Here is a 7621-nt window from a genome sequence, read left to right as displayed (position 1 = left end):
TAGTGTAATTTATTTCTTTTTAATAAGTGTTTGCAGAAGATTCTTTTTAATTAGGGGTGGGGTGTGAGGGATCAAAGTTTTGGTCTACCAGATGATTCTGTGGTAACCTAGAGGTAAGCAGTGTCAGTAAAAGGTGGCCTTAACATAGAACTGTAGTGGGTGAGTATAAATAAAACCCAGACAAGTTGGAGGTTGAAGTTAGAATTTTCCATGTGGACGCTTAGATGTAGGTTTACTTGTAAACTACTGACTTTAAAAATACTGAGTTTGGGTGTGGTCCCTGAGAGTGGGAGAGTTTCTGGAATACGAGCAGGGAGGAGCTATTAGAGGGCCGGGGTGGTGGAAGGGAACCTACAGAAAAATCAGTTTTAGTACATAGCTCTGTTTAAATTCACATTGAGCTGCATAGAAAGTCATTTGACCAGATGTTTTTTAAAAAGGATGTGGCAATGTTTTTTTGAATTTTATGTTTTATACAGCAGGTTCTTACTATCCATTGTATACATATTAGTGTATATATGTCAATCCCAATTTCCCAATTCATCACACCACCACCCCCTGCCACTTTCCCCTCTTGGTGTCCATAAGTTTGTTCTCTAGGATGTGGCAGTTTAATTTTTACTAAAGTCTCATTAGGCGTTATGCTAGAAAGTTTAGGAGTTGGTAGTTAGAGAAGTAAAGCTATTGTCAAAATTTTTGCTAAGATAAAGTTGTCAAGATTCCTTAATTTTCTGTGACTAGGTGAAAGATTTGTATATAGCTAAATTGGTGGGTGAAGCCATTGGCTCTTGGCCTTTTATAGTAGTGACTTACCAATCAGATGCTACTGGTAAGTATCTTTGTATGTCATAACTAGAGCCAAAGGTGAAAGTTGCAGGGAAGCTGATTTAATATAAGGAGCTGGCACTGGTTGGTAGGTACCCCAGAAGTCAGAGGCTTATTTGAAGGACTCGAAATAAGGGATTGTTCTCCAAAGAGCATCACTCCCGCTAGCTTCTCCCTTCCTCTCTCCCACTTTTAGGGTATGCATGTGTAACTTCTGATGCAGAGGAAATTCTGTATTACTGCCAGTCCTAAAATACCTGAAGTCAACAGGCTTAAGTCCTCGCTTTAGGGCATCACAACTAGGAAATGCCATTTGAAAAGTTTGTCTTAGGCAAATCTGTTTCTTATTGTGAGTTTTCACTTTATTGACACCAGAGCATGTATAGTTCACTGGATTTCCGTGATTCACCCATGCAAATGAACATACAGGTCGAGAAGCAACATTACAAAAATCCCCGGAACTCCACCAGCACCTGTAACCACGTCCAGTCGCTGTGAGTAGTTTTTGTGTAATTTTATTGCTCATTAAAAGTAAGTGGTCATAGCATAGGGGTAAAACGTCAATAGCATCTTGAAAATGACCGCCCTGCAGGACAGGCTTTGCAAGCTTCCTAGGGCGGTGTTAGTGATGAGTGCTTTGTCTTCGTGAGGCGGTCAGTGGCTAGTGATGTTTCAGAATGTGGGGCTGGGTCAGCTCATGGGGGGAACCATGTGTGCGACACGCAGTTAGAAGGATCTTGGCATTAGAGCATAAAGCTGTGTGGGTGTCCTAGGGGTGGGGATGCTCAATGGAGAACTTGCTGAGGAACACTTGGCTCCTTCCTGTCAAGTTTAATGAAAGAAATTGCTAACTACAGGTGTAAACACTAGAAAAGATTTGAAAAACAATTAAAAACACTAAAATCAGTGATGGTACAAACTATATGTAAATATATTAAATATTAAAATATGCACAAGATAGTACAAACATTAAAATCATGATAAAGGAAGTGAAAGTTACACATAAGCTTACTCCCAAGAAAATGAGTATATTTGCCTCTTACTGTATCTAATTACAATGTATACATTGTTTTATAAAGTCAAAGGTAGCCCACCTAAGTTCCTAAGTAGTTAACTAACCATATTCCTTCCCAGTGATAACTAATTTTAAAGTTCGGTATTCCTTTGGGCTTTCCTCCTGTGTAGTAAATACATATAGATGTATACATAAATACAAATAGGACCATTCACAGCATAGTGTTTCTCAGCTTTTTTTTTTAAACTAGGTAATTATGGACATCTTTCCATGCCAGCATATCAGGATCTCCATCATTTTTAATACTCCAGCTAGTATTTCATTGTATAGATGATCTGTGACTTAAATTTAACTTGTCCACCAACATTTGATTCTAGGTTTTTGCTGTTACAATCCTGCTGTAAAGTACATCCTTATACACATATCTGTCATATACTAATATTTTGAAAGGATAGCATAAAAATACAAGATTTCTATTTAATAAGGCTCTTGGGGATAATTTTAAAAATCAGCCTTAAAACATTTTTATAAATAATAATTACGGTATTTGTTACTGTCTCGTATTTTCCTACTTTTATTTTTTTGAGTAGATAATACGTTCATGTGTTTCAGACATATAAAAAGTTTAAAACAGTATATAATGAAAAGTTTTCAATTTTGTCTCCCAGCCACGTGGTTCTCCACCTCCCCTAGTATGTGCTTTCAGAGTTTCTCTATGCATGTACAAGCGACTGCTAATTATTAATTCCCCTTTATGCAAAAGGTAGCATACTGGCTTGCAGTCTGTCCTGCACCATGCTTTTTCACTTTATGTCCTTTATAGTTTTGACAGAGTTCTAATATCCTTTCATTATAAAGGAAAAATACCTTTCATGTAATTTTCTCAAGAATAAAGACCCCGAGAGCAACACAATCCCTAGTGAACATTTACAGGACCCTTCACCCAACAAATACAAGCATGACAGGAAAAATAGTGATATAGTGATGAACGAGAAGCGTTTCTATCATCAAGGGATTCTGAGGCTGAAGAACAGAGATGCTAGACTTGCTCAGTTTCGTTGAATGATCTTAAAGCACCCCAAAGTTTGGTTTCACACGTGAGTTAATACTACGTAAGGATTCATTTACATAGATGTGATTGTGTGAATCTTGAATAAACCAGAAGAAAAATGCGTGGCTCATTTGTTTAGTGTTCCTTTTTATGTTTCGTCTGCAAGCACAACGAAGTCCTCGTCAAATTATTATAAATATGGTCCTCAGAGAGGTATGCTGTTTAGAGATTGGCAAGCGCTTGTTAACTCAAGGATGTCAGCCTTAGTGTGCAGTGATATCTCTGCCGGAAGAGGGAGCTACTGGAACAGACTTTGGTTTAGTCATGAAGCCTGCAGCGCCCCCAAGCGGTGTGGCTGACTAGGCAATTTGTGCTTTTACTTTTCTATTTCTCACAGTGGGTTGTTTACTCATTAGTAAAAGTTAATTTACTGTCCTCCCAAATGCCTTTTACTTTATCCTGTTTCTGCCGGTCCTGAAGCCATCTCCATTTTTTAAAAAAATTATTTTTTGGCTGCGTTGGGACTTCGTTGCTGCATGCAGGTTTTTCTCTCGTTGCTGAGAGCAGGGCTACTCTTCATTGAGGTGCGCAGGCTTCTCACTGCGTGGCTTCTCTTGTTGTGGAGCACAGGCTGTAGGCGCACGGGCTTAGTTGCTCCGCGGCATGTGGGATCTTCCCGGACCAGGGATGGAACTCATCCCTGGTTCAATTGCATTGGCAGGTGGATTCTTAACCGCTGTAACACCAGGGAAGCCCCAAGCCATCTCCTTTTCCATTCCAGCTGGAATGACTCCTCCATAGCATCTAACGTAGCTATTATTCAACGTAGGTTCTCTGTTTCTTACAGTATCTCATCAGATCTAACCCCTCAAAATGCCCTTCTCCCTGATTCTCTTATCTGCTGACCACTTTCTTTTTCCCCATATGCTCCCTGACATTTTCTACGTCCTTGTTTCACTCCAGCTGCTCCCTCTTTCTAAAATACCACCTTTCCCCTATGTCTGACTTTAATAAAAACAAGTCTATAGCCTTGGCTGCAGTAAGGAAAGAGCTGGGTTCCTGGGACAGCACAGAGAGGTTATATTGCAGCCCAGAGAAGGCGTGTGTAGGATGGCAAGAGGTCACTGGCAGAATTTCCTGAGGCAGGAGGCTGGCTGAGCAGCAAGGGGCTATCAGCACAGATTTGTGGAAAGTGTAAGCATTCCTCAGAAACCCCCAAAAATACCAGGGAAGGGAAACTGGTAAGTGGACTTCCTAGAGGCGGTCACACACAATGCAGAACAGACCAGTCATATGGGCTTTAAAGGAAATGCTGACTCCTCCACACTGGCCCACACAGATGCTGGGTCACAACTCCCTGCCCCCTCCCTGTTGGTCATTCCCCTGGCATAGTCCAACCTGATGGGCTTCATGAGAATTTTCAAAGGCCCCCGTCCAAATGCTCGAGACTGTAAAAAACACATTGTATCCAATATATGAAAATTACAAGATTGAATTTAAATATTTTAGAATCTTCAGAAGGTAACACATAAACTGGCACAGACTTCAGTGCTGACATAGGGACTTGTATTTAATGGGGGTACTTTTTAATGCAAAATAGAATATGAAATGCTTTATATTTGGCTGTGGCATCCAAAGTAAAAATGTCTAGAGCCTACATGGGTCTTAAAATGGCCCTGTTCTTTTCTTTCATTTAAAAAGAAAATTGAAAACAGATTAGACATTTTTTTTTCAAATGTTTCCCTGCCAAAAGAGAATTTTGAACGTTTTTGGAATAAATCATCCCAAGAATGTCAGTATAGCTGATTTATTTTTTGATCCAGGATCCAGTAAAGATTCATGCTTTGCATTGGTTATTATATCTCCTTTATGTTTCTCTCTCTCTCTTTCTTTTGGTTTGGTTGTGAAATGATTATTTATGTGCTCCTTTATTGAAACACTTCCCTTTCTAGCTTTTAACTAACTGGGCATTGCCTGGCACCACTGTTGATGTCATCTTTCATGTCGTGATGGTGGTGGCCATCAGCACAGACTGGGCAGTGCTCAGGGTCTCTTGATGGTTCCAAGAGAATTCTCTCACCAAAGACTGGTGCTGCATCTGTCGAGCAATGTTGACAGTCCCATCAAAGTGATACTCCCACTGTGCTTAATGTTTTTCTGCTTCTTTCCGTCTCTTGGCCGTTCCTTGAGGACTTTGATGATCAGTGCAGAGGCAAAACATACCACCTCAGTCTGAGCCTGGTTGGTTCTGAATGGTCAGTTTCACTGTCATCCTCAGACGCTTCCAGTCACTGGTTGCCTTGGTAATGTCATCACCAACCTTTTTTGGAGACAGACCTACGGGGCAGATCTCAGGGGTCACGGCAGATGTGGCACTGAATTCCCCACCAGTGTACCTCAGGCACACAACTTTGAGAAACCGTGGGTAGGTGCTGTACTTTAAGCATATCTGTGTTGTCAGGCCTGAGGGCCTCTTCTGTCCTAGTCCAGGGGAGAGCTAACCTTCTCTCTCTTCACACAACACCTCTCCTCTGTCTCTTTCTTTGGCTGTTCAGCGTGGCCTGTGGGATCTTAGTTCCCTGACCAGGGATTGAACCCAGGACCTCAGCAGTGAGAGGCAGAGTCCTAACCACTAGACTGCTAGGGAATTCCCCACACCCTGTCTTTCTCTTAATCTAGAACAACCCTATGTCTTTTGTATTTCCTAGGACACTGACTGAAGAACCAGGCCAGCCGATTTAACTAATGTCTCCCGTTGTGGATTTGTCTGATTGTTTCCTCATGTGTGTGCCGTTTTGAAAAATATATATAATAGAACACATTTATTGTCTCCCAATTTGCACTCCACCTGTCTGTCCCTTCGTCTTTCTGTCTCAGCTAATATCTCCTCTGTGTCTTCCTGTTCCAGCCAAAGTCTCAACCTCTCTTTCATCCATCCAGTCCAATTCATCAGCAAATCCCATCCACTCAGCCTCTAAAACATAGCCAGACTCTTGTGGCTCTTTCTCCAGGCCAACACCCTGATCCGAGGCACCCATTTCTTTCATCTTAACCCCCGAACTGGTCTCTGCTCCCACTTGGGCCCTGGATGACCCACCCTCCTCCAAATAGTGTGGGATGTGCAGATTTCCAGAAAGTTGATGGCTTGAGCCTATGTTCCTCATTCCTCATTTCGGACTCTCTCTTTGGGCAAATACAACAATCAGGAGGGTGTGAAGGGCATGGGGAGGGGGATGAGGCCCAGGGGACCCCCAGAAGGTGACAGTGCGTCAGCACATGGACCGCCGGCCCTCGTGTCCAGGTCTTCCTGCTTGCTGGTTTGCCATCCCAGTTAGTTATTGAAAACAAGAAGCCCTCCCCTGCGTAAAAATCCCCAAAGACCAGCCGTCCTATCTCTTGGCCTCATTGCTGCTCTTCTGCCCCTATTCATTCTCCCTTAGCTGCACAGTTTTCTTTACGGCTTAGGAACAGCCCGAGGCTTTTCCTGCTTCAGGGCCTTTGCACTCAGCTCTGCCTGGAATGCCCTACCCTGGATCTTCCCATCAGAGGACCCACCTCCTCTCTCAGGTCTCAACTCCAACCTCCTTTCCATGACCACCATTTTAAACTAGTCCACTGGCTTTCAACTAGTCTCATCCCATGATCCACTCCTAGGTCCTTCATAGCGCTTCTCAGTATCTGGAATTTTCTGACTGGTTGGATATTTGTCTACTGTTAGTTCCCCTACCTGTTAGCATACTGATAACTCAGTCCTCATCATGCATGGCACTCCAATCCGAAAATTCTTCGTTGTCCTTTTATTTTTTTAATTTTTTTGGCTGCTCTGTCTGGCATGTGGGATCTTAGTTCCCGACCAGGGATTGAACCTGTGCCCCTTGCACTGGAAGCTCAGTGTCTTAACCACTGGACCGCCAGGGAAGTCCCAGTCCGAAACTTCTTAACGACTCTGAGACCAAGGCACGGTGAATGTCCAGATTTTATTGATGTAGAAGCTGAGGTACAGGGAGGGCACCAGGCAGTCTGGCCCCAGTTCCACACTCTTTTTTTTTTTTTTAATGTTATGGAATATATATTTGTATAGATTTTTATTTATTTTTTTGTATTTTTAATTTTTTAATACAATTTTAAAGGTTACTTCCCATTTACAGTTATTACAAAGTATTGGCTCTATTCCCTGCATCGTACAGTATATCCTTGAGCCTACCTTACACCCAATAGTTTGTACCTCCCACTCCCTCACTCCTAAATTGCCCCATCCCTCCCCTCCCTACTGGTAACCACTAGTTTGTTCTCTGTATCTGTGAGTGGGCTTCTTTTTTATGATATTCACTAGTTTGTTGTATTTTTTAGATTCCACATTTAAGTGATATCATACAGTATTTGCCTTTTTCTATCTGACTTATTTCACTTAGCGTAATGACTTCCAAGTCCCTCCATGTTGCTGCAAATGGCAACATTTTGTTCTTTTTTATGGCTGAGTAATATTCCATTGTATATATATGTACCACATCTTCTTTATCCATTCATCTGTCGATGGACACTCAGGTTGCTTCCATATCTTGGCCATTGGAAACAAGGCTGCTAGGAACACTGGGGTGCATGTATCTTTTTGAATTAGTGTTTTTGTTTTTTCCGGTTATATATCCAAGAGTGGGATTACCCTGCTCCACGATCTTAACCACTATGCTCTCAGGTCCCCGTGGAAGCACCGCGAAGATTGGGGTTTTTTC

General features: G+C 42.1%; 1 pseudogene across 1 annotated transcript; it reads right to left on the bottom strand.

Annotated features, from left to right (window-relative positions):
* Window positions 1-4846: 4846 nt before the first annotated feature.
* Window positions 4847-6628, bottom strand: LOC307197301 (large ribosomal subunit protein uL11-like; annotated as a pseudogene). Its single transcript has 2 exons — window positions 6619-6628; window positions 4847-5300 (listed from the first exon to the last, which is right to left on the bottom strand). The product of its transcript is annotated as a large ribosomal subunit protein uL11-like (transcript).
* Between the last annotated feature and the right edge of the window lie 993 nt (window positions 6629-7621).

Source organism: Stenella coeruleoalba, assembly GCF_951394435.1.
Source record: "Stenella coeruleoalba genome assembly, chromosome: 14".
In the NCBI taxonomy this organism is placed as follows: domain Eukaryota; kingdom Metazoa; phylum Chordata; class Mammalia; order Artiodactyla; family Delphinidae; genus Stenella; species Stenella coeruleoalba.
The sequence above is the reverse complement of the archived record's forward strand: the minus strand, read 5'-3'. Positions and strand labels throughout refer to the sequence as shown.